The sequence below is a fragment of the Pristiophorus japonicus genome, chromosome 7 (assembly GCF_044704955.1).
Source record: "Pristiophorus japonicus isolate sPriJap1 chromosome 7, sPriJap1.hap1, whole genome shotgun sequence".
NCBI classification, from domain to species: Eukaryota; Metazoa; Chordata; class Chondrichthyes; family Pristiophoridae; genus Pristiophorus; species Pristiophorus japonicus.
In genome coordinates, this window is record NC_091983.1 from 20,244,107 (window position 1) to 20,271,902 (window position 27,796).

Genomic DNA, 27,796 nt, shown 5'->3' on the forward strand with positions numbered 1-27,796 from the left:
GGACTAGGGTTGGGGCAATGTCCTGCAGTATCTGTGGACTAGGGTTGGGGCAATGTGATGCTGTATCTGTGGACTAGTGCTGGGGCAATGTCCTGCAGTATCTGTGGAGTAGTGTTGGGGCAATGTGATGCTGTATCTGTGGACTAGGGTTGGGGGAATGTGATGCAGTATCTGTGGACTAGGGTTGGGGCAATGTGATGCAGTGTCTGTGGACTAGGTTTGGGGCAATGTGATGCAGTGTCTGTTTCCTAGGGTTGGGGCAATGTGATGCAGTATCTGTGGACTAGGGTTGGGGCAATGTGATGCAGTGTCTGTGGACTAGGTTTGGGGCAATGTGGTGCAGTATCTGTGGACTAGGGTTGGGGCAATGTGATGCAGTATCTGTGGACGAGGGTTGGGGCAACGTGATGCAGTGTCTGTGGACTAGGTTTGGGGCAATGTGCTGCAATGTCTGTGGACTAGAGTTGGGGCAATGTGACGCAGTGTCTGTGGACTAGGGTTGTGGCAATGTGATGCTGTATCTGTGGACTAGGGTTGTGGCAATGTGATGCAGTACCTGTGGACTAGGGTTGGGGCAATGTGATGCAGTATCTGTGGACTAGGGTTGGGGCAATGTGATGCAGTGTCTCTGGACGAGGGTTGGGGCAATGTGATGCAGTGTCTGTCGACTAGGGTTGGGGCAATGTGATGCAGTATCTGTGGACTAGGGTTGGGGCAATGTGATGCAGTATCTGTGGACTAGGGTTGGGGCAATGTGATGCAGTGTCTCTGGACGAGGGTTGGGGCAATGTGATGCAGTGTCTGTCGACTAGGGTTGGGGCAATGTGATGCAGTATCTGTGGACTAGGGTTGGGGCAATGTGATGCAGTGTCTGTGGACTAGGGTTGGGGCAATGTGATGCAGTATCTGTGGACTAGGGTTGGGGCAATGTGATGCAGTGTCTCTGGACTAGGGTTGGGGCAATGTGGTGCAGTATCTGTGGACGAGGGTTGGGGCAACGTGATGCAGTGTCTGTGGACTAGGTTTGGGGCAATGTGCTGCAATGTCTATGGACTATAGTTGGGGCAATGTGATGCAGTGTCTGTGGACTAGGGTTGTGGCAATGTGATGCAGTATCTGTGGACAAGGGTTGTGGCAATGTGATGCAGTATCTGTGGACTAGGGTTGGGGCAACGTGATGCCGTGTCTGTGGACTAGGTTTGGGGCAATGTGATGCAATGTCTGTGGACTCGAGTTGGGGCAATGTGATGCAGTATCTGTGGACTAGGGTTGTGGCAATGTGATGCAGTGTCTTTGGAATAGGGTTGGGGCAATGTGATGCAGTATCTGTGGACGAGGGTTGGGGCAACGTGATGCAGTGTCTGTGGACTAGGGTTGGGGCAATGTGATGCTGTATCTGTGGACTAGAGTTGGGGCAATGTGATGCAGTTTCTGTGGACTTGGGTTGGGGCAATGTGATGCATTGTCTTTGGACTCGGGTTGGGGCAATGTGATGCAGTATCTGTGGACTAGGGTTGGGGCAATGTGATGCTGTATCTGGTGACTAGTGTTGGCGCAATGTGATGCTGTATCTGTGGAATAGTGTTGGGGCAATGTCCTGCAGTATCTGTGGACGAGGGTTGGGGCAATGTGATGCTGTATCTGTGCACTAGTGTTGGGGCAATGACCTGCAGTATCTGTGGACTAGGGTTGGGGCAATGTGATGCTGTATCTGTGGACTAGGATTGTGCAATGTCCTGCAGTATCAGTGGACTAGGGTTGGGGCAATGTTATGCTGTATCTGTGGACTAGTGTTGGGCAATGTCGTTCAGTATCTGTGGACGAGGGTTGGGGCAATGTGATGCAGTATCGGTGGACTAGGGTTGGGGCAATGTGTTGTTGTATCTGTGAACTAGGTTTGGTGCAATGTCCTGCTGTATCTGTGGACTAGGGTTGGGGCAATGTGATGCTGTATCTGTGGACTAGGGTTGGGGCAATGTTATGCTGTATCTGTGGACTAGTGTTGGGCAATGTCGTTCAGTATCTGTGGACGAGGGTTGGGGCAATGTGATGCAGTATCGGTGGACTAGGGTTGGGGCAATGTGATGCAGTGTCTGTGGACTAGTGTTGGGGCAATGTCCTGATGTATCTGTGGACTAGGGTTGGGGCAATGTGATGCAGTGTCTGTGGACTAGGGTTGGGGCAATGTAATGCAGTGTTTGTGGACTAGGCTTGGGGCAACGTGATGCAGTGTCTGTGGACTAGGTTTGGGGCAATGTAATGCAGTATCTGTGGACTAGGGTTGGGGCAATGTGGTGCAGTATCTGTGGACTAGGGTTGGGGCAATGTGATGCAGTGTCTGTGGACTGGGGTTGGGGCAATGTGATGCAGTATCTGTGGACGAGGGTTGGGGCAACGTGATGCAGTGTCTGTGGACTAGGTTTGGGGCAATGTGCTGCAATGTCTGTGGACTAGAGTTGGGGCAATGTGATGCAGTATCTGTGGACTAGGGTTGTGGCAATGTGATGCAGTATCTGTGGACTAGGGTTGTGGCAATGTGATGCAGTATCTGTGGACGAGGGTTGGGGCAACGTGATGCAGTGTCTGTGGACTCGGGTTGGGGCAATGTGATGCAATGTCTTTGGACTCGGGTTGGGGCAATGTGATGCAGTATCTGTGGACTAGGGTTGGGGCAATGTGATGCTGTATCTGGAGACTTGTGTTGGCGCAATGTGATGCTGTATCTGTGGAATAGTGTTGGGGCAATGTCCTGCAGTATCTGTGGACTAGGGTTGGGGCAATGTGATGCTGTATCTGTGGACTAGGGTTGGGGCATTGTCCTGCAGTATCTGTGGACTAGGGTTGGGGCAATGTGATGCTGTATCTGTGGACTAGTGTTGGGGCAATGTCCTGCAGTATCTGTGGACTAGTGTTGGGGCAATGTGATGCAGTGTCTGTGGACTAGGGTTGGGGCAATGTGATGCAGTGTCTGTGGACTAGGGTTGGGGCAATGTGGTGCAGTATCTGTGGACTAGGGTTGGGGCAATGTGATGCAGTATCTGTGGACTAGGGTTGGGGCAATGTGATGCTGTATCTGGAGACTAGTGTTGGCGCAATGTGATGCTGTATCTGTGGAATAGTGTTGGGGCAATGTCCTGCAGTATCTGTGGACTAGGGTTGGGGCAATGTGATGCTGTATCTGTGGACTAGGGTTGGGGCATTGTCCTGCAGTATCTGTGGACTAGGGTTGGGGCAATGTGATGCTGTATCTGTGGACTAGTGTTGGGGCAATGTCCTGCAGTATCTGTGGACTAGGGTTGGGGCAATGTGATGCAGTGTCTGTGGACTAGGGTTGGGGCAATGTGATGCAGTGTCTGTGGACTAGGGTTGGGGAAATGTGATGCAGTATCTGTGGACTAGGGTTGGGGCAATGTGATGCAGTGTCTGTGGACTAGGGTTGGGGCAATGTGGTGCAGTATCTGTGGACTAGGGTTGGGGCAATGTGATGTAGTGTCTGTGGACTGGGGTTGGGGCAATGTGATGCTGTATCTGTGGACGAGGGTTGGGGCAACGTGATGCAGTGTCTGTGGACTAGGTTTGCGGCAATGTGCTGCAATGTCTGTGGACTAGAGTTGGGGCAATGTGATGCAGTATCTGTGGACTAGGGTTGTTGCAATGTGATGCAGTATCTGTGGACTAGGGTTGTGGCAATGTGATGCAGTACCTGTGGACTAGGGTTGGGGCAATGTGATGCAGTGTCTGTGGACTAGGGTTGGGGCAATGTGATGCTGTATCTGTGGACTAGTGTTGGGGCAATGTCCTGCAGTATCTGTGGACTAGTGTTGGGGCAATGTGATGCAGTGTCTGTGGACTAGGGTTGGGGCAATGTGATGCAGTGTCTGTGGACTAGGGTTGGGGAAATGTGATGCAGTATCTGTGGACTAGGGTTGGGGCAATGTGATGCAGTGTCTGTGGACTAGGGTTGGGGCAATGTGGTGCAGTATCTGTGGACTAGGGTTGGGGCAATGTGATGCAGTATCTGTGGACTAGGGTTGGGGCAATGTGATGCTGTATCTGGAGACTAGTGTTGGCGCAATGTGATGCTGTATCTGTGGAATAGTGTTGGGGCAATGTCCTGCAGTATCTGTGGACTAGGGTTGGGGCAATGTGATGCTGTATCTGTGGACTAGGGTTGGGGCAATGTGATGCAGTATCTGTGGACTAGGGTTGGGGCAATGTGATGCTGTATCTGTGGACTAGTGTTGGGGCAATGTCCTGCAGTATCTGTGGACTAGGGTTGGGGCAATGTGATGCAGTGTCTGTGGACTAGGGTTGGGGCAATGTGATGCAGTGTCTGTGGACTAGGGTTGGGGAAATGTGATGCAGTATCTGTGGAATAGGGTTGGGGCAATGTGATGCAGTGTCTGTGGACTAGGGTTGGGGCAATGTGGTGCAGTATCTGTGGACTAGGGTTGGGGCAATGTGATGCAGTGTCTGTGGACTGGGGTTGGGGCAATGTGATGCAGTATCTGTGGACGAGGGTTGGGGCAACGTGATGCAGTGTCTGTGGACTAGGTTTGGGGCAATGTGCTGCAATGTCTGTGGACTAGAGTTGGGGCAATGTGATGCAGTATCTGTGGACTAGGGTTGTGGCAATGTGATGCAGTATCTGTGGACTAGGATTGTGGCAATGTGATGCAGTACCTGTGGACTAGGGTTGGGGCATGTGATGCAGTGTCTGTGGACTAGGGTTGGGGCAATGTGATGCATTGTCTTTGGACTAGGGTTGGGGCAATGTGATGCAATGTCTGTGGACTCGAGTTGGGGCAACGTGATGCAGTATCTGTGGACTAGGGTTGTGGCAATGTGATGCAGTGTCTGTGGACTAGGGTGCGGGCAATGTGATGCAGTATCTGTGGAATAGGGTTGGGGCAATGTGATGCAGTATCTGTGGACGAGGGTTGGGGCAACGTGATGCAGTGTCTGTGGACGATGGTTGGGGAAATGTGATCCAGTATCTCAGGACGATGTTGGGGCAATGTGATGCAGTGTCTGTTGACCAGGGTTGGGGCAATGTGATGCAGTATCTGTGGACTAGGGTTGTGGCAATGTGATGCAGTATCTGTGGACTAGGTTTGGGGCAACGTGATGCAGTGTCTGTGGACTAGGGTTGGGGCAATGTGATGCAATGTGTGTGGACTCGAGTTGGGGCAACGTGATGCAGTATCTGTGGACTAGGGTTGTGGCAATGTGATGCAGTGTCTGTGGACTAGGGTTCGGGCAATGTGATGCAGTATCTGTGGAATAGGGTTGGGGCAATGTGATGCAGTATCTGTGGACGAGGGTTGGGGCAACGTGATGCAGTGTCTGTGGACTCGGGTTGGGGCAATGTGATGCAATGTCTGTGGACGAGAGTTGGGGCAACGTGATGCAGTGTCTGTGGACTAGGTTTGGGGCAATGTGATGCATTGTCTTTGGACTCGGGTTGGGGCAATGTGATGCAGTATCTGTGGACTAGGGTTGGGGCAATGTGATGCTCTATCTGGAGACTAGTGTTGGCGCAATGTGATGCTGTATCTGTGGAATAGTGTTGGGGCAATGTCCTGCAGTATCTGTGGACTAGGGTTGGGGCAATGTGATGCTGTATCTGTGGACTAGGGTTGGGGCATTGTCCTGCAGTATCTGTGGACTAGGATTGGGGCAATGTGATGCTGTATCTGTGGACTAGTGTTGGGGCAATGTCCTGCAGTATCTGTGGACTAGTGTTGGGGCAATGTGATGCAGTGTCTGTGGACTAGGGTTGGGGCAATGTGATGCAGTGTCTGTGGACTAGGGTTGGGGAAATGTGATGCAGTATCTGTGGACTAGGTTTGGGGCAATGTGATGCAGTGTCTGTGGACTAGGGTTGGGGCAATGTGGTGCAGTATCTGTGGACTAGGGTTGGGGCAATGTGATGCAGTATCTGTGGACTAGGGTTGGGGCAATGTGATGCTGTATCTGGAGACTAGTGTTGGCGCAATGTGATGCTGTATCTGTGGAATAGTGTTGGGGCAATGTCCTGCAGTATCTGTGGACTAGGGTTGGGGCAATGTGATGCTGTATCTGTGGACTAGGGTTGGGGCATTGTCCTGCAGTATCTGTGGACTGGGGTTGGGGCAATGTGATGCAGTATCTGTGGACGAGGGTTGGGGCAACGTGATGCAGTGTCTGTGGACTCGGTTTGGGGCAATGTGCTGCAATGTCTGTGGACTAGAGTTGGGGCAATGTGATGCAGTATCTGTGGACTAGGGTTGTGGCAATGTGATGCAGTATCTGTGGACTAGGGTTGTGGCAATGTGATGCAGTACCTGTGGACTCGGGTTGGGGCAATGTGATGCAGTGTCTGTGGACTAGGGTTGGGGCAATGTGATGCATTGTCTTTGGACTAGGGTTGGGGCAATGTGATGCTGAATCTGTGGAATAGTGTTGGGGCAATGTCCTGCAGTATCTGTGGACTAGGGTTGGGGCAATGTGATGCTGTATCTGTGGACTAGTGTTTTGGCAATGTCCTGCAGTATTGTGGACTAGGGTTGGGGCAATGTGATGCTGTATCTGTGGACTAGGGTTGGGGCAATGTCCTGCAGTATCTGTGGACTAGGGTTGGGGCAATGTGATGCTGTATCTGTGGACTAGTGCTGGGGCAATGTCCTGCAGTATCTGTGGAGTAGTGTTGGGGCAATGTGATGCTGTATCTGTGGACTAGGGTTGGGATAATGCGATGCAGTGTCTGTGGACTAGGGTTGAGGCAATGTGATGCAGTGTCTATGGACTAGGGTTGGGTCAATGTGATCCAGTATCTGTGGACTAGGGTTGGGGCAATGTGATGCAGTGTCTGTGGACGAGGGTTGAGGCAATGTGATGCAGTGTCTGTGGACTAGGGTTGGGGCAATGTGATCCAGTATCTGTGGACTCGGGTTGGGGCAACGTGATGCAGTATCTCTGGACTAGGTTTGTGGCAATGTGATGCAGTGTCTGTTGACCAGGGTTGGGGCAATGTGATGCAGTATCTGTGGACTAGGGTTGTGGCAATGTGATGCAGTATCTGTGGACTAGGTTTGGGGCAACGTGATGCAGTGTCTGTGGACTAGGGTTGGGGCAATGTGATGCAATGTCTGTGGACTCGAGTTGGGGCAACGTGATGCAGTATCTCTGGACTAGGTTTGTGGCAATGTGATGCAGTGTCTGTGGACTAGGGTTCGGGCAATGTGATGCAGTATCTGTGGAATAGGGTTGGGGCAATGTGATGCAGTATCTGTGGACGAGGGTTGGGGCAACGTGATGCAGTGTCTGTGGACTCGGGTTGGGGCAATGTGATGCAATGTCTTTGGACTCGGGTTGGGGCAATGTGATGCAGTATCTGTGGACTAGGGTTGGGGCAATGTGATGCTGTATCTGGAGACTAGTGTTGGCGCAATGTGATGCTGTATCTGTGGAATAGTGTTGGGGCAATGTCCTGCAGTATCTGTGGACTAGGGTTGGGGCAATGTGATGCTTATCTGTGGACTAGGGTTGGGGCATTGTCCTGCAGTATCTGTGGACTAGGGTTGGGGCAATGTGATGCTGTATCTGTGGACTAGTGTTGGGGCAATGTCCTGCAGTATCTGTGGACTAGTGTTGGGGCAATGTGATGCAGTGTCTGTGGACTAGGGTTGGGGCAATGTGATGCAGTGTCTGTGGACTAGGGTTGGGGCAATGTGGTGCAGTATCTGTGGACTAGGGTTGGGGCAATGTGATGCAGTATCTGTGGACTAGGGTTGGGGCAATGTGATGCTGTATCTGGAGACTAGTGTTGGCGCAATGTGATGCTGTATCTGTGGAATAGTGTTGGGGCAATGTCCTGCAGTATCTGTGGACTAGGGTTGGGGCAATGTGATGCTGTATCTGTGGACTAGGGTTGGGGCATTGTCCTGCAGTATCTGTGGACTAGGGTTGGGGCAATGTGATGCTGTATCTGTGGACTAGTGTTGGGGCAATGTCCTGCAGTATCTGTGGACTAGGGTTGGGGCAATGTGATGCAGTGTCTGTGGACTAGGGTTGGGGCAATGTGATGCAGTGTCTGTGGACTAGGGTTGGGGAAATGTGATGCAGTATCTGTGGACTAGGGTTGGGGCAATGTGATGCAGTGTCTGTGGACTAGGGTTGGGGCAATGTGGTGCAGTATCTGTGGACTAGGGTTGGGGCAATGTGATGTAGTGTCTGTGGACTGGGGTTGGGGCAATGTGATGCTGTATCTGTGGACGAGGGTTGGGGCAACGTGATGCAGTGTCTGTGGACTAGGTTTGCGGCAATGTGCTGCAATGTCTGTGGACTAGAGTTGGGGCAATGTGATGCAGTATCTGTGCACTAGGGTTGTTGCAATGTGATGCAGTATCTGTGGACTAGGGTTGTGGCAATGTGATGCAGTACCTGTGGACTAGGGTTGGGGCAATGTGATGCAGTGTCTGTGGACTAGGGTTGGAGCAATGTGATGCATTGTCTTTGGACTAGGGTTGGGGCAATGTGATGCTGAATCTGTGGAATAGTGTTGGGGCAATGTCCTGCAGTATCTGTGGACTAGGGTTGGGGCAATGTGATGCTGTATCTGTGGACTAGTGTTGTGGCAATGTCCTGCAGTATTGTGGACTAGGGTTGGGGCAATGTGATGCTGTATCTGTGGACTAGGGTTGGGGCAATGTCCTGCAGTATCTGTGGACTAGGGTTGGGGCAATGTGATGCTGTATCTGTGGACTAGTGCTGGGGCAATGTCCTGCAGTATCTGTGGAGTAGTGTTGGGGCAATGTGATGCTGTATCTGTGGACTAGGGTTGGGGGAATGTGATGCAGTATCTGTGGACTAGGGTTGGGGCAATGTGATGCAGTGTCTGTGGACTCGGTTTGGGGCAATGTGATGCAGTGTCTGTTTCCTAGGGTTGGGGCAATGTGATGCAGTATCTGTGGACTAGGGTTGGGGCAATGTGATGCAGTGTCTGTGGACTAGGTTTGGGGCAATGTGGTGCAGTATCTGTGGACTAGGGTTGGGGCAATGTGATGCAGTATCTGTGGATTAGGGTTGGGGCAATGTGATGCAGTATCTGTGGACGAGGGTTGGGGCAACGTGATGCAGTGTCTGTGGACTAGGTTTGGGGCAATGTGCTGCAATGTCTGTGGACTAGAGTTGGGGCAATGTGACGCAGTGTCTGTGGACTAGGGTTGTGGCAATGTGATGCTGTATCTGTGGACTAGGGTTGGGGCAATGTGATGCAGTGTCTCTGGACGAGGGTTGGGGCAATGTGATGCAGTGTCTGTCGACTAGGGTTGGGGCAATGTGATGCAGTATCTGTGGACTAGGGTTGGGGCAATGTGATGCAGTATCTGTGGACTAGGGTTGGGGCAATGTGATGCAGTGTCTCTGGACGAGGGTTGGGGCAATGTGATGCAGTGTCTGTCGACTAGGGTTGGGGCAATGTGATGCAGTATCTGTGGACTAGGGTTGGGGCAATGTGATGCAGTGTCTGTGGACTAGGGTTGGGGCAATGTGATGCAGTATCTGTGGACTAGGGTTGGGGCAATGTGATGCAGTGTCTCTGGACTAGGGTTGGGGCAATGTGGTGCAGTATCTGTGGACGAGGGTTGGGGCAACGTGATGCAGTGTCTGTGGACTAGGTTTGGGGCAATGTGCTGCAATGTCTATGGACTATAGTTGGGGCAATGTGATGCAGTGTCTGTGGACTAGGGTTGTGGCAATGTGATGCAGTATCTGTGGACAAGGGTTGTGGCAATGTGATGCAGTATCTGTGGACTAGGGTTGGGGCAACGTGATGCCGTGTCTGTGGACTAGGTTTGGGGCAATGTGATGCAATGTCTGTGGACTCGAGTTGGGGCAATGTGATGCAGTATCTGTGGACTAGGGTTGTGGCAATGTGATGCAGTGTCTTTGGAATAGGGTTGGGGCAATGTGATGCAGTATCTGTGGACGAGGGTTGGGGCAACGTGATGCAGTGTCTGTGGACTAGGGTTGGGGCAATGTGATGCTGTATCTGTGGACTAGAGTTGGGGCAATGTGATGCAGTTTCTGTGGACTTGGGTTGGGGCAATGTGATGCATTGTCTTTGGACTCGGGTTGGGGCAATGTGATGCAGTATCTGTGGACTAGGGTTGGGGCAATGTAATGCTGTATCTGGTGACTAGTGTTGGCGCAATGTGATGCTGTATCTGTGGAATAGTGTTGGGGCAATGTGATGCAGTATCTGTGGACGAGGGTTGGGGCAATGTGATGCTGTATCTGTGCACTAGTGTTGGGGCAATGACCTGCAGTATCTGTGGACTAGGGTTGGGGCAATGTGATGCTGTATCTGTGGACTAGGATTGGGCAATGTCCTGCAGTATCAGTGGACTAGGGTTGGGGCAATGTTATGCTGTATCTGTGGACTAGTGTTGGGCAATGTCGTTCAGTATCTGTGGACGAGGGTTGGGGCAATGTGATGCAGTATCGGTGGACTAGGGTTGGGGCAATGTGTTGTTGTATCTGTGAACTAGGTTTGGTGCAATGTCCTGCTGTATCTGTGGACTAGGGTTGGGGCAATGTGATGCTGTATCTGTGGACTAGTGTTGGGGCAATGTGATGCAGTGTCTGTGGACTAGTGTTGGGGCAATGTCCTGCAGTATCTGTGGACTAGGGTTGGGGCAATGTGATGCAGTGTCTGTGGACTAGGGTTGGGGCAATGTAATGCAGTGTTTGTGGACTAGGCTTGGGGCAACGTGATGCAGTGTCTGTGGACTAGGTTTGGGGCAATGTAATGCAGTATCTGTGGACTAGGGTTGGGGCAATGTGGTGCAGTATCTGTGGACTAGGGTTGGGGCAATGTGATGCAGTGTCTGTGGACTGGGGTTGGGGCAATGTGATGCAGTATCTGTGGACGAGGGTTGGGGCAACGTGATGCAGTGTCTGTGGACTAGGTTTGGGGCAATGTGCTGCAATGTCTGTGGACTAGAGTTGGGGCAATGTGATGCAGTATCTGTGGACTAGGGTTGTGGCAATGTGATGCAGTATCTGTGGACTAGGGTTGTGGCAATGTGATGCAGTATCTGTGGACGAGGGTTGGGGCAACGTGATGCAGTGTCTGTGGACTCGGGTTGGGGCAATGTGATGCAATGTCTTTGGACTCGGGTTGGGGCAATGTGATGCAGTATCTGTGGACTAGGGTTGGGGCAATGTGATGCTGTATCTGGAGACTAGTGTTGGCGCAATGTGATGCTGTATCTGTGGAATAGTGTTGGGGCAATGTCCTGCAGTATCTGTGGACTAGGGTTGGGGCAATGTGATGCTGTATCTGTGGACTAGGGTTGGGGCATTGTCCTGCAGTATCTGTGGACTAGGGTTGGGGCAATGTGATGCTGTATCTGTGGACTAGTGTTGGGGCAATGTCCTGCAGTATCTGTGGACTAGTGTTGGGGCAATGTGATGCAGTGTCTGTGGACTAGGGTTGGGGCAATGTGATGCAGTGTCTGTGGACTAGGGTTGGGGCAATGTGGTGCAGTATCTGTGGACTAGGGTTGGGGCAATGTGATGCAGTATCTGTGGACTAGGGTTGGGGCAATGTGATGCTGTATCTGGAGACTAGTGTTGGCGCAATGTGATGCTGTATCTGTGGAATAGTGTTGGGGCAATGTCCTGCAGTATCTGTGGACTAGGGTTGGGGCAATGTGATGCTGTATCTGTGGACTAGGGTTGGGGCATTGTCCTGCAGTATCTGTGGACTAGGGTTGGGGCAATGTGATGCTGTATCTGTGGACTAGTGTTGGGGCAATGTCCTGCAGTATCTGTGGACTAGGGTTGGGGCAATGTGATGCAGTGTCTGTGGACTAGGGTTGGGGCAATGTGATGCAGTGTCTGTGGACTAGGGTTGGGGAAATGTGATGCAGTATCTGTGGACTAGGGTTGGGGCAATGTGATGCAGTGTCTGTGGACTAGGGTTGGGGCAATGTGGTGCAGTATCTGTGGACTAGGGTTGGGGCAATGTGATGTAGTGTCTGTGGACTGGGGTTGGGGCAATGTGATGCTGTATCTGTGGACGAGGGTTGGGGCAACGTGATGCAGTGTCTGTGGACTAGGTTTGCGGCAATGTGCTGCAATGTCTGTGGACTAGAGTTGGGGCAATGTGATGCAGTATCTGTGGACTAGGGTTGTTGCAATGTGATGCAGTATCTGTGGACTAGGGTTGTGGCAATGTGATGCAGTACCTGTGGACTAGGGTTGGGGCAATGTGATGCAGTGTCTGTGGACTAGGGTTGGAGCAATGTGATGCATTGTCTTTGGACTAGGGTTGGGGCAATGTGATGCTGAATCTGTGGAATAGTGTTGGGGCAATGTCCTGCAGTATCTGTGGACTAGGGTTGGGGCAATGTGATGCTGTATCTGTGGACTAGTGTTGTGGCAATGTCCTGCAGTATTGTGGACTAGGGTTGGGGCAATGTGATGCTGTATCTGTGGACTAGGGTTGGGGCAATGTCCTGCAGTATCTGTGGACTAGGGTTGGGGCAATGTGATGCTGTATCTGTGGACTAGTGCTGGGGCAATGTCCTGCAGTATCTGTGGAGTAGTGTTGGGGCAATGTGATGCTGTATCTGTGGACTAGGGTTGGGGGAATGTGATGCAGTATCTGTGGACTAGGGTTGGGGCAATGTGATGCAGTGTCTGTGGACTAGGTTTGGGGCAATGTGATGCAGTGTCTGTTTCCTAGGGTTGGGGCAATGTGATGCAGTATCTGTGGACTAGGGTTGGGGCAATGTGATGCAGTGTCTGTGGACTAGGTTTGGGGCAATGTGGTGCAGTATCTGTGGACTAGGGTTGTGGCAATGTGATGCTGTATCTGTGGACTAGGGTTGTGGCAATGTGATGCAGTACCTGTGGACTAGGGTTGGGGCAATGTGATGCAGTATCTGTGGACTAGGGTTGGGGCAATGTGATGCAGTGTCTCTGGACGAGGGTTGGGGCAATGTGATGCAGTGTCTGTCGACTAGGGTTGGGGCAATGTGATGCAGTATCTGTGGACTAGGGTTGGGGCAATGTGATGCAGTGTCTGTGGACTAGGGTTGGGGCAATGTGATGCAGTATCTGTGGACTAGGGTTGGGGCAATGTGATGCAGTGTCTCTGGACTAGGGTTGGGGCAATGTGGTGCAGTATCTGTGGACTAGGGTTGGGGCAATGTGATGCACTGTCTGTGGACTAGGTTTGGGGCAATGTGATGCAGTATCTGTGGACTAGGGTTGGGGCAATGTGATGCAGTATCTGTGGACGAGGGTTGGGGCAACGTGATGCAGTGTCTGTGGACTAGGTTTGGGGCAATGTGCTGCAATGTCTATGGACTAGAGTTGGGGCAATGTGATGCAGTGTCTGTGGACTAGGGTTGTGGCAATGTGATGCAGTATCTGTGGACAAGGGTTGTGGCAATGTGATGCAGTATCTGTGGACTAGGGTTGGGGCAACGTGATGCCGTGTCTGTGGACTAGGTTTGGGGCAATGTGATGCAATGTCTGTGGACTCGAGTTGGGGCAATGTGATGCAGTATCTGTGGACTAGGGTTGTGGCAATGTGATGCAGTGTCTTTGGAATAGGGTTGGGGCAATGTGATGCAGTATCTGTGGACGAGGGTTGGGGCAACGTGATGCAGTGTCTGTGGACTAGGGTTGGGGCAATGTGATGCTGTATCTGTGGACTAGAGTTGGGGCAATGTGATGCAGTTTCTGTGGACTTGGGTTGGGGCAATGTGATGCATTGTCTTTGGACTCGGGTTGGGGCAATGTGATGCAGTATCTGTGGACTAGGGTTGGGGCAATGTGATGCTGTATCTGGTGACTAGTGTTGGCGCAATGTGATGCTGTATCTGTGGAATAGTGTTGGGGCAATGTCCTGCAGTATCTGTGGACGAGGGTTGGGGCAATGTGATGCTGTATCTGTGCACTAGTGTTGGGGCAATGACCTGCAGTATCTGTGGACTAGGGTTGGGGCAATGTGATGCTGTATCTGTGGACTAGGATTGGGCAATGTCCTGCAGTATCAGTGGACTAGGGTTGGGGCAATGTTATGCTGTATCTGTGGACTAGTGTTGGGCAATGTCCTTCAGTATCTGTGGACGAGGGTTGGGGCAATGTGATGCAGTATCGGTGGACTAGGGTTGGGGCAATGTGTTGTTGTATCTGTGAACTAGGTTTGGTGCAATGTCCTGCTGTATCTGTGGACTAGGGTTGGGGCAATGTGATGCTGTATCTGTGGACTAGTGTTGGGGCAATGTGATGCAGTGTCTGTGGACTAGTGTTGGGGCAATGTCCTGCAGTATCTGTGGACTAGGTTTGGGGCAATGTGATGCAGTGTCTGTGGACTAGGGTTGGGGCAATGTAATGCAGTGTTTGTGGACTAGGCTTGGGGCAACGTGATGCAGTGTCTGTGGACTAGGTTTGGGGCAATGTAATGCAGTATCTGTGGACTAGGGTTGGGGCAATGTGGTGCAGTATCTGTGGACTAGGGTTGGGGCAATGTGATGCAGTGTCTGTGGACTGGGGTTGGGGCAATGTGATGCAGTATCTGTGGACGAGGGTTGGGGCAACGTGATGCAGTGTCTGTGGACTAGGTTTGGGGCAATGTGCTGCAATGTCTGTGGACTAGAGTTGGGGCAATGTGATGCAGTATCTGTGGACTAGGGTTGTGGCAATGTGATGCAGTATCTGTGGACTAGGGTTGTGGCAATGTGATGCAGTACCTGTGGACTAGGGTTGGGGCAATGTGATGCAGTGTCTGTGGACTAGGGTTGGAGCAATGTGATGCATTGTCTTTGGACTAGGGTTGGGGCAATGTGATGCTGAATCTGTGGAATAGTGTTGGGGCAATGTCCTGCAGTATCTGTGGACTAGGGTTGGGGCAATGTGATGCTGTATCTGTGGACTAGTGTTGTGGCAATGTCCTGCAGTATTGTGGACTAGGATTGGGGCAATGTGATGCTGTATCTGTGGACTAGGGTTGGGGCAATGTCCTGCAGTATCTGTGGACTAGGGTTGGGGCAATGTGATGCTGTATCTGTGGATTAGTGCTGGGGCAATGTCCTGCAGTATCTGTGGAGTAGTGTTGGGGCAATGTGATGCTGTATCTGTGGACTAGGGTTGGGGGAATGTGATGCAGTATCTGTGGACTAGGGTTGGGGCAATGTGATGCAGTGTCTGTGGACTAGGGTTGGGGCAATGTGATGCAGTGTCTGTTTACTAGGGTTGGGGCAATGTGATGCAGTATCTGTGGACTAGGGTTGGGGCAATGTGATGCAGTGTCTGTGGACTAGGGTTGGGGCAATGTGGTGCAGTATCTGTGGACTAGGGTTGGGGCAATGTGATGCAGTTTCTGTGGACTAGGGTTGGGGCAATGTGATGCAGTATCTGTGGACTAGGGTTGGGGCAATGTGATGCAGTATCTGTGGACGAGGGTTGGGGCAACGTGATGCAGTGTCTGTGGACTAGGTTTGGGGCAATGTGCTGCAATGTCTGTGGACTAGAGTTGGGGCAATGTGACGCAGTGTCTGTGGACTAGGGTTGTGGCAATGTGATGCTGTATCTGTGGACTAGAGTTGTGGCAATGTGATGCAGTACCTGTGGACTAGGGTTGGGGCAATGTGATGCAGTATCTGTGGAATAGGGTTGGGGCAATGTGATGCAGTGTCTCTGGACTAGGGTTGGGGCAATGTGATGCAGTGTCTGTCGACTAGGGTTGGGGCAATGTGATGCAGTATCTGTGGACTAGGGTTGGGGCAATGTGATGCAGTGTCTGTGGACTAGGGTTGGGGCAATGTGATGCAGTATCTGTGGACTAGGGTTGGGGCAATGTGATGCAGTGTCTCTGGACTAGGGTTGGGGCAATGTGGTGCAGTATCTGTGGACTAGGGTTGGGGCAATGTGATGCACTGTCTGTGGACTAGGTTTGGGGCAATGTGATGCAGTATCTGTGGACTAGGGTTGGGGCAATGTGATGCAGTTTCTGTGGACGAGGGTTGGGGCAACGTGATGCAGTGTCTGTGGACTAGGTTTGGGGCAATGTGCTGCAATGTCTATGGACTAGAGTTGGGGCAATGTGATGCAGTGTCTGTGGACTAGGGTTGTGGCAATGTGATGCAGTATCTGTGGACAAGGGTTGTGGCAATGTGATGCAGTATCTGTGGACTAGGGTTGGGGCAACGTGATGCCGTGTCTGTGGACTAGGGTTGGGGCAATGTGATGCAATGTCTGTGGACTCGAGTTGGGGCAATGTGTTGCAGTATCTGTGGACTAGGGTTGTGGCAATGTGATGCAGTGTCTTTGGAATAGGGTTGGGGCAATGTGATGCAGTATCTGTGGACGAGGGTTGGGGCAACGTGATGCAGTGTCTGTGGACTAGGGTTGGGGCAATGTGATGCTGTATCTGTGGACTAGAGTAGGGGCAATGTGATGCAGTTTCTGTGGACTAGGGTTGGGGCAATGTGATGCATTGTCTTTGGACTCGGGTTGGGGCAATGTGATGCAGTATCTGTGGACTAGGGTTGAGGCAATGTGATGCTGTATCTGGTGACTAGTGTTGGCGCAATGTGATGCTGTATCTGTGGAATAGTGTTGGGGCAATGTCCTGCAGTATCTGTGGACGAGGGTTGGGGCAATGTGATGCTGTATCTGTGCACTAGTGTTGGGGCAATGACCTGCAGTATCTGTGGACTAGGGTTGGGGCAATGTGATGCTGTATCTGTGGACTAGGATTGGGCAATGTCCTGCAGTATCAGTGGACTAGGGTTGGGGCAATGTTATGCTGTATCTGTGGACTAGTGTTGGGCAATGTCCTTCAGTATCTGTGGACGAGGGTTGGGGCAATGTGATGCAGTATCGGTGGACTAGGGTTGGGGCAATGTGATGTTGTATCTGTGAACTAGGTTTGGTGCAATGTCCTGCTGTATCTGTGGACTAGGGTTTGGGCAATGTGATGCTGTATCTGTGGACTAGTGTTGGGGCAATGTGATGCAGTGTCTGTGGACTAGGGTTGGGGCAATGTGATGCTGTATCTGTGGACTAGGGTTGGGGCAATACATGCAGTGTCTGTGGACTAGTGTTGGGGCAATGTAATGCAGTATCTGTGGACTAGGGTTGGGGCAATGTGGGATGCATTAACTGTGGACTAGGGTTGGGGCAATGTGATGCTGTATCTGTGAACTAGGGTTGGTGCAATATGATGCAGTGTCTGTGGACTAGGGTTGGGGCAATGTGATGCAGTGTCTGTGGTCGAGGGTTGGGGCAATGTGATGCAGTATCTGTGGACAATGGTTGGGGCAATGTGATGCAGTGCCTGTGGACTAGGGTTGGGGCAATGTGACGCAGTATCTGTGGACTAGGGTTGGGGAAATGTGATGCAGTGTCTGTGGAGTAAGGTTGGGGCAATGTCCTGCAGTATTTGTGGACTAGGGTTGGGGCAATGTGATGCAGTATCTGTGGTCTAGGGTTGGGGCAATGTGATGCAGTGTCTGTGGACTAGGGTTGGGGCAATGTGATGCAGAGTCTATGAACTAGGGTTGGGGCAATGTGATGCAGAGTCTGTGAACTAGGGTTGGGGCAATGTGATGCAGTGTCTGTGGACTCGGATTCGGGCAATGTGATGCTGTATCTGTGGACTAGGTTTGGGGCAATGTGATGCTGTATCTGTGGAATAGGGTTTGGGCAATGTGATGCAGTGTCTGTGGACTAGGGTTGGGGCAATGTCCTGCAGTATCTGTGGACTCGGGTTGGGGCAATGTGATGCTGTATCTGTGGACTAGCGTTGGGGCAATGTGATGCAGTATCTGTGGACTAGGGTTGGCGCAATGTGATGCAGTATCTGTGGTCTAGGATTGGGGCAATGTCCTGCAGTATCTGTGGACTAGGGTTGGGGCAATGTGATGCAGTGTCTGTGGACTAGGGTTGAGACAATGTGATGCAGTGTCTGTGGACTAGGGTTTAGGCAATGTGATCCAGTATCTGTGGACTAGGGATTGGGCAATATGATCCAGTATCTGTGGACTAGGGTTGGGGCAATGTGATGCTGTTTCTGTGGACTAGGGTTGGGGCAATGTGATGCAGTATCTGTGGTCTAGGATTGGGGCAATGTCCTGCAGTATCTGTGGACTCGGGTTGGGGCAATGTGATGCAGTGTCTGTGGACCAGGGTTGGGGCAATGTGATGCAGTGTCTGTGGACTAGGGTTGGGTCAACGTGATGCAGTGTCTGTGGACTAGGTTTGGGGCAATATGATCCAGCATCTGTGGACTATGGTTGGGGCAATGTGATGCTGTTTCTGTGGACTCGGGTTGGGGCAATGTGATGCAGTGACTGTGGACTCGGGTTGGGGCAATGTGATGCAGTATCTCTGGTCTAGGGTTGGGGCAATGTGATGCAGTATCTCTGGTCTAGGGTTGGGGTAATGTGATGCAGTGTGTATGGACTAGGGTTGGGGCAATGTGATGCAGTATCTGTGGACTAGGTTTGGGGCAATGTGATGCAGTATCTGTGGACTAGGGTAGGGGCAATGTGATGCAGTATCTCTGGTCTAGGTTTGGGGCAATGTGATGCAGTGTCTATGGACTAGGGTTGGGGCAATATCCTGCAGTATCTGTGGACTAAGGTTGGGGCAATGTGATGCAGTGACTGTGGACTAGAGTTGAGGCAATGTGATCCAGCATCTGTGGACTAGGTTTGCGGCAATGTGATGCAGTGTCTGTGGACGAGGGTTGAGGCAATGTGATGCAGTGACTGTGGACTCGGGTTGGGGCAATGTGATGCATTGTCTGTGAACTAGGGTTGGGGCAATGTCCTGCAGTATTTGTGCACTAGGGTTGGGACAATGTGATGCAGTATCTGTGGACTAGTGTTGGGGCAATGTGATGCAGTGTCTGTGAACTAGGTTTGGGGCAATGTGATGCAGTGTCTGTCGACTAGGTTTCGGGCAATGTGATGCAGTATCTGTGGTCTAGGGTTCGGGCAATGTGATGCAGTGTCTGTGGACTAGGGTTGGGGCAATGTGATGCAGTGTCTGTGGACTAGGATTATGGCAATGTGATGCTGTATCTGTGGACTAGGGTTCGGGCACTGTAATGCAGTGTCTGTGGACTAGGGTTGGGGCAATGTGATGCAGTATCTGTTGGTGAGGGTTGGGGCAACGTGATGCAGTGTCTGTGGCCAGGGTTGGAGCAATGTGATGCAGTATCTCTGGTCTAGGGTTGGGGCAATGTGATGCAGTGTCTGTGGACTCGGGTTCGGGCAATGTGATGCTGTATCTGTGGACTAGGGTTCAGGCACTGTGATGCAATGTCTGTGGACTAGGGTTGGGGCAATGTCCTGCAGTATCTGTGGACTCGGGTTGGGGCAATATGATGCTGTATCTGTGGACTAGGGTTGGGGCAATGTGATGCTGTATCTGTGGACTTGGGTTCGGAAATGTGATGCAGTGTCTGTGGACTAGGTTTGGGGCAATGTCCTGCAGTATCTGTGGACTAGGGTAGGGGCAATGTGATGCATTGTCTGTGGACTAGGGCTGAGGCAATGTGATGCAGTGTCTGTGAACTAGGGTTTAGGCAATGTGGTCCAGTATCTGTGGACTAAGGTTTGGGCAATGTGATGCAGTATCTCTGGTCTAGGGTTGGGGTAATGTGATGCAGTGTTTATGGACTAGGGTTGGGGCAATGTGATGCAGTGTCTGTGGAGCAGGTTGGGCAATGTGATGCAGGGTCTGTGGACTAGGGTTGGGGCAACGTGATGCAGTGTCTGTGGACTAGGTTTGTGGCAATGTGATCCAGTATCTGTGGACTAGGGTTGTGGCAATGTGATGCAGTATCTCTGGTCTAGGGTTGGGTAATGTGATGCAGTGTTTATGGACTCGGGTTGGGGCAATGTGATGCAGTATCTGTGGACTAGGTTTGTGGCAATGTGATGCAGTATCTCTGGTCTAGGGTTGGGGTAATGTGATGCAGTGTGTATGGACTAGGGTTGGGGCAATGTGATGCAGTATCTGTGGACTAGGTTTGGGGCAATGTGATGCAGTATCTGTGGACTAGGGTTGGGGCAATGTGATGCAGTATCTCTGGTCTAGGTTTGGGGCAATGTGATGCAGTGTCTATGGACTAGGGTTGGGGCAATATCCTGCAGTATCTGTGGACTAAGGTTGGGGCAATGTGATGCAGTGACTGTGGACTAGAGTTGAGGCAATGTGATCCAGCATCTGTGGACTAGGTTTGCGGCAATGTGATGCAGTGTCTGTGGACTACGGTTGAGGCAATGTGATGCAGTGACTGTGGACTCGGGTTGGGGCAATGTGATGCATTGTCTGTGAACTAGGGTTGGGGCAATGTCCTGCAGTATTTGTGTACTAGGGTTGGGACAATGTGATGCAGTATCTGTGGACTAGGGTTGGGGCAATGTGATGCAGTGTCTGTGAACTAGGTTTGGGGCAATGTGATGCAGTGTCTGTGGACTAGGGTTATGGCAATGTGATGCTGTATCTGTGGACTAGGGTTCGGGCACTGTAATGCAGTGTCTGTGGACTAGGGTTGGGGCAATGTCCTGCAGTAGCTGTGGACTCGGGTTGGGGCAATGTGATGCTGTATCTGTGGACTAGTGTTGGGGCAATGTCCTGCATTATCTGTGGACGAGGGTTGGGGCAATGTGATGCAGTATCTGTGGACTAGGGTTGGGGCAATGTGATGCAGTATCTGTGGTCTAGGGTTGGGGCAATGTGATGCAGTGTCTGTGGACTAGGGTTGGGGCAATGTGATGCAGAGTCTGTGAACTCGGGTTGGGGCAATGTGATGCAGTATCTGTGGACTAGGGTTGGGGCAATGTGATGCTGTACCTGTGGACTAGGGTTTGGGCAATGTGATGCAGTGTCTGTGGACTAGGGTTGGGGCAATATCCTGCAGTATCTGTGGACTCGGGTTGGGGCAATGTGATGCTGTATCTGTGGACTAGTGTTGGGGCAATGTGATGCAGTATCTGTGGACTAGGGTTGGCGCAATGTGATGCAGTATCTGTGGTCTAGGATTGGGGCAATGTCCTGCAGTATCTGTGGACTCGGGTTGGGGCAATGTGATGCAGTGTCTGTGGACTAGGGTTGAGACAATGTGATGCAGTGTCTGTGGACTAGGGTTTAGGCAATGTGATCCAGTATCTGTGGACTAGGGTTTGGGCAATATGATCCAGTATCTGTGGACTAGGGTTGGGGCAATGTGATGCTGTTTCTGTGGACTAGGGTTGGGGCAATGTGATGCAGTATCTGTGGTCTAGGATTGGGGCAATGTCCTGCAGTATCTGTGGACTCGGGTTGGGGCAATGTGATGCAGTGTCTGTGGACCAGGGTTGGGGCAATGTGATGCAGTGTCTGTGGACTAGGGTTGGGTCAACGTGATGCAGTGTCTGTGGACTAGGTTTGGGGCAATATGATCCAGTATCTGTGGACTAGGGTTGGGGCAATGTGATGCTGTTTCTGTGGACTCGGGTTGGGGCAATGTGATGTAGTGACTGTGGACTCGGGTTGGGGCAATGTGATGCAGTATCTCTGGTCTAGGGTTGGGGCAAAGTGATGCAGTGTCTATGGACTAGGGTTGGGGCAATGTGATGCAGTGTCTGTGGACTAGGGTTGGAGTAATGTGATGCAGTATCTGTTGGTGAGGGTTGGGGCTACGTGATGCAGTGTCTGTGGCCAGGGTTGGAGCAATGTGATGCAGTATCTCTGGTCTAGGGTTGGGGCAATGTGATGCAGTGTCTGTGGACTCGGGTTCGGGCAATGTGATGCTGTATCTGTGGACTAGGGTTCAGGCAATGTGATGCAGTGTCTGTGGACTAGGGTTGGGGCAATGTCCTGCAGTATCTGTGGACTCGGGTTGGGGCAATATGATGCTGTATCTGTGGACTAGGGTTGGGGCAATGTGATGCTGTATCTGTGGACTTGGGTTCGGGCAATGTGATGCAGTGTCTGTGGACTCGGTTTGGGGCAATGTCCTGCAGTATCTGTGGACTAGGGTAGGGGCAATGTGATGCATTGTCTGTGGACTCGGATTGAGGCAATGTGATGCAGTGTCTGTGAACTAGGGTTTAGGCAATGTGGTCCAGTATCTGTGGACTAGGGTTTGGGCATTGTGATGCAGTGACTGTGGACTCTGGTTGGGGCAATGTGATGCAGTGTCTGTGGACTCGGGTTCGGGCAATGTGATGCTGTATCTGTGGACTAGGGTTGGGGCAACGTGATGCAGTGTCTGCGGAATAGGGTTTGGGCAATGTGATGCAGTGTCTGTGGACTAGGGTTGGGGCAATGTCCTGCAGTATCTGTGGACTCGGGTTGGGGCAATGTGATGCTGTATCTGTGGACTAGCGTTGGGGCAATGTGATGCAGTATCTGTGGACTAGGGTTGGCGCAATGTGATGCAGTATCTGTGGTCTATGATTGGGGCAATGTCCTGCAGTATCTGTGGACTAGGGTTGGGGCAATGTGATGCAGTGTCTGTGGACTAGGGTTGAGACAATGTGATGCAGTGTCTGTGGACTAGGGTTTAGGCAATGTGATCCAGTATCTGTGGACTAGGGTTTGGGCAATATGATCCAGTATCTGTGGACTAGGGTTGGGGCAATGTGATGCTGTTTCTGTGGACTAGGGTTGGGGCAATGTGATGCAGTATCTGTGGTCTAGGATTGGGGCAATGTCCTGCAGTATCTGTAGACTCGGGTTGGGGCAATGTGATGCAGTGTCTGTGGACCAGGGTTGGGGCAATGTGATGCAGTGTCTGTGGACTAGGGTTGGGTCAACGTGATGCAGTGTCTGTGGACTAGGTTTGGGGCAATATGATCCAGCATCTGTGGACTTGGGTTGGGGCAATGTGATGCTGTTTCTGTGGACTCGGGTTGGGGCAATGTGATGCAGTGACTGTGGACTCGGGTTGGGGCAATGTGATGCAGTATCTCTCGTCTAGGGTTGGGGCAATGTGATGCAGTATCTCTGGTCTAGGGTTGGGGTAATGTGATGCAGTGTGTATGGACTAGGGTTGGGGCAATGTGATGCAGTATCTGTGGACTAGGTTTGGGGTAATGTGATGCAGTATCTGTGGACTAGGGTTGGGGCAATGTGATGCAGTATCTCTGGTCTAGGTTTGGGGCAATGTGATGCAGTGTCTATGGACTAGGGTTGGGGCAATATCCTGCAGTATCTGTGGACTAAGGTTGGGGCAATGTGATGCAGTGACTGTGGACTAGAGTTGAGGCAATGTGATCCAGCATCTGTGGACTAGGTTTGCGGCAATGTGATGCAGTGTCTGTGGACGAGGGTTGAGGCAATGTGATGCAGTGACTGTGGACTCGGGTTGGGGCAATGTGATGCATTGTCTGTGAACTAGGGTTGGGGCAATGTCCTGCAGTATTTGTGCACTAGGGTTGGGACAATGTGATGCAGTATCTGTGGACTAGTGTTGGGGCAATGTGATGCAGTGTCTGTGAACTAGGTTTGGGGCAATGTGATGCAGTGTCTGTCGACTAGGTTTCGGGCAATGTGATGCAGTATCTGTGGTCTAGGGTTCGGGCAATGTGATGCAGTGTCTGTGGACTCGGGTTGGGGCAATGTGATGCAGTGTCTGTGGACTACGATTATGGCAATGTGATGCTGTATCTGTGGACTAGGGTTCGGGCACTGTAATGCAGTGTCTGTGGACTAGGGTTGGGGCAATGTGATGCAGTATCTGTTGGTGAGGGTTGGGGCAACGTGATGCAGTGTCTGTGGCCAGGGTTGGAGCAATGTGATGCAGTATCTCTGGTCTAGGGTTGGGGCAATGTGATGCAGTGTCTGTGGACTCGGGTTCGGGCAATGTGATGCTGTATCTGTGGACTAGGGTTCAGGCACTGTGATGCAGTGTCTGTGGACTAGGGTTGGGGCAATGTCCTGCAGTATCTGTGGACTCGGGTTGGGGCAATATGATGCTGTATCTGTGGACTAGGGTTGGGGCAATGTGATGCTGTATCTGTGGACTTGGGTTCGGGCAATGTGATGCAGTGTCTGTGGACTAGGTTTGGGCAATGTCCTGCAGTATCTGTGGACTAGGGTAGGGGCAATGTGATGCATTGTCTGTGGACTAGGGTTGAGGCAATGTGATGCAGTGTCTGTGAACTAGGGTTTAGGCAATGTGGTCCAGTATCTGTGGACTAGGGTTTGGGCAATGTGATGCAGTATCTCTGGTCTAGGGTTGGGGTAATGTGATGCAGTGTTTATGGACTAGGGTTGGGGCAATGTGATGCAGTGTCTGTGGAGCAGGTTGGGCAATGTGATGCAGTGTCTGTGGACTAGGGTTGGGGCAACGTGATCCAGTATCTGTGGACTAGGGTTGTGGCAATGTGATGCAGTATCTCTGGTCTAGGGTTGGGTAATGTGATGCAGTGTTTATGGACTCGGGTTGGGGCAATGTGATGCAGTATCTGTGGACTAGGTTTGCGGCAATGTGATGCAGTATCTCTGGTCTAGGGTGGGGTTAATGTGATGCAGTGTGTATGGACGAGGGTTGGGGCAATGTGATGCAGTATCTGTGGACTAGGTTTGGGGCAATGTGATGCAGTATCTGTGGACTAGGGTTGGGGCAATGTGATGCAGTATCTCTGGTCTAGGTTTGGGGCAATGTGATGCAGTGTCTATGGACTAGGGTTGGGGCAATATCCTGCAGTATCTGTGGACTAAGGTTGGGGCAATGTGAGGCAGTGACTGTGGACTAGAGTTGAGGCAATGTGATCCAGCATCTGTGGACTAGGTTTGCGGCAATGTGATGCAGTGTTTGTGGACTACGGTTGAGGCAATGTGATGCAGTGACTGTGGACTCGGGTTGGGGCAATGTGATGCATTGTCTGTGAACTAGGGTTGGGGCAATGTCCTGCAGTATTTGTGTACTAGGGTTGGGACAATGTGATGCAGTATCTGTGGACTAGGGTTGGGGCAATGTGATGCAGTGTCTGTGAACTAGGTTTGGGGCAATGTGATGCAGTGTCTGTCGACTAGGTTTCGGGCAATGTGATGCAGTATCTGTGGTCTAGGGTTCGGGCAATGTGATGCAGTGTCTGTGGACTAGGGTTGGGGCAATGTGATGCAGTGTCTGTGGACTAGGGTTATGGCAATGTGATGCTGTATCTGTGGACTAGGGTTCGGGCACTGTAATGCAGTGTCTGTGGACTAGGGTTGGGGCAATGTCCTGCAGTAGCTGTGGACTCGGGTTGGGGCAATGTGATGCTGTATCTGTGGACTAGTGTTGGGGCAATGTCCTGCATTATCTGTGGACGAGGGTTGGGGCAATGTGATGCAGTATCTGTGGACGAGGGTTGGGGCAATGTGATGCAGTATCTGTGGTCTAGGGTTGGGGCAATGTGATGCAGTGTCTGTGGTCTAGGATTGGGGCAATGTCCTGCAGTATCTGTGGACTCGGGTTGGGGCAATGTGATGCAGTGTCTGTGGACCAGGGTTGGGGCAATGTGATGCAGTGTCTGTGGACTAGGGTTGGGTCAACGTGATGCAGTGTCTGTGGACTAGGTTTGGGGCAATATGATCCAGTATCTGTGGACTAGGGTTGGGGCAATGTGATGCTGTTTCTGTGGACTCGGGTTGGGGCAATGTGATGTAGTGACTGTGGACTCGGGTTGGGGCAATGTGATGCAGTATCTCTGGTCTAGGGTTGGGGCAAAGTGATGCAGTGTCTATGGACTAGGGTTGGGGCAATGTGATGCAGTGTCTGTGGACTAGGGTTGGAGTAATGTGATGCAGTATCTGTTGGTGAGGGTTGGGGCAACGTGATGCAGTGTCTGTGGCCAGGGTTGGAGCAATGTGATGCAGTATCTCTGGTCTAGGGTTGGGGCAATGTGATGCAGTGTCTGTGGACTCGGGTTCGGGCAATGTGATGCTGTATCTGTGGACTAGGGTTCAGGCACTGTGATGCAGTGTCTGTGGACGAGGGTTGGGGCAATGTCCTGCAGTATCTGTGGACTCGGGTTGGGGCAATATGATGCTGTATCTGTGGACTAGGGTTGGGGCAATGTGATGCTGTATCTGTGGACTTGGGTTCGGGCAATGTGATGCAGTGTCTGTGGACTAGGTTTGGGGCAATGTCCTGCAGTATCTGTGGACTAGGGTAGGGGCAATGTGATGCATTGTCTGTGAACTAGGGTTTAGGCAATGTGGTCCAGTATCTGTGGACTAGGGTTTGGGCAATGTGATGCAGTATCTCTGGTCTAGGGTTGGGGTAATGTGATGCAGTGTTTATGGACTAGGGTTGGGGCAATGTGATGCAGTGTCTGTGGAGCAGGTTGGGCAATGTGATGCAGGGTCTGTGGACTAGGGTTGGGGCAACGTGATGCAGTGTCTGTGGACTAGGTTTGTGGCAATGTGATCCAGTATCTGTGGACTAGGGTTGTGGCAATGTGATGCAGTATCTCTGGTCTAGGGTTGGGTAATGTGATGCAGTGTTTATGGACTCGGGTTGGGGCAATGTGATGCAGTATCTGTGGACTAGGTTTGCGGCAATGTGATGCAGTATCTCTGGTCTAGGGTTGGGGTAATGTGATGCAGTGTGTATGGACTAGGGTTGGGGCAATGTGATGCAGTATCTGTGGACTAGGTTTGGGGCAATGTGATGCAGTATCTGTGGACTAGGGTTGGGGCAATGTGATGCAGTATCTCTGGTCTAGGTTTGGGGCAATGTGATGCAGTGTCTATGGACTAGGGTTGGGGCAATATCCTGCAGTATCTGTGGACTAAGGTTGGGGCAATGTGAGGCAGTGACTGTGGACTAGAGTTGAGGCAATGTGATCCAGCATCTGTGGACTAGGTTTGCGGCAATGTGATGCAGTGTTTGTGGACTACGGTTGAGGCAATGTGATGCAGTGACTGTGGACTCGGGTTGGGGCAATGTGATGCATTGTCTGTGAACTAGGGTTGGGGCAATGTCCTGCAGTATTTGTGTACTAGGGTTGGGACAATGTGATGCAGTATCTGTGGACTAGGGTTGGGGCAATGTGATGCAGTGTCTGTGAACTAGGTTTGGGGCAATGTGATGCAGTGTCTGTCGACTAGGTTTCGGGCAATGTGATGCAGTATCTGTGGTCTAGGGTTCGGGCAATGTGATGCAGTGTCTGTGGACTAGGGTTGGGGCAATGTGATGCTGTATCTGTGGACTAGGGTTCGGGCACTGTAATGCAGTGTCTGTGGACTAGGGTTGGGGCAATGTCCTGCAGTAGCTGTGGACTCGGGTTGGGGCAATGTGATGCTGTATCTGTGGACTAGTGTTGGGGCAATGTCCTGCATTATCTGTGGACGAGGGTTGGGGCAATGTGATGCAGTATCTGTGGACTAGGGTTGGGGCAATGTGATGCAGTATCTGTGGTCTAGGGTTGGGGCAATGTGATGCAGTGTCTGTGGACCAGGGTTGGGGCAATGTGATGCAGTGTCTGTGGACTAGGGTTGGGTCAACGTGATGCAGTGTCTGTGGACTAGGTTTGGGGCAATATGATCCAGTATCTGTGGACTAGGGTTGGGGCAATGTGATGCTGTTTCTGTGGACTCGGGTTGGGGCAATGTGATGTAGTGACTGTGGACTCGGGTTGGGGCAATGTGATGCAGTATCTCTGGTCTAGGGTTGGGGCAAAGTGATGCAGTGTCTATGGACTAGGGTTGGGGCAATGTGATGCAGTGTCTGTGGACTAGGGTTGGAGTAATGTGATGCAGTATCTGTTGGTGAGGGTTGGGGCAACGTGATGCAGTGTCTGTG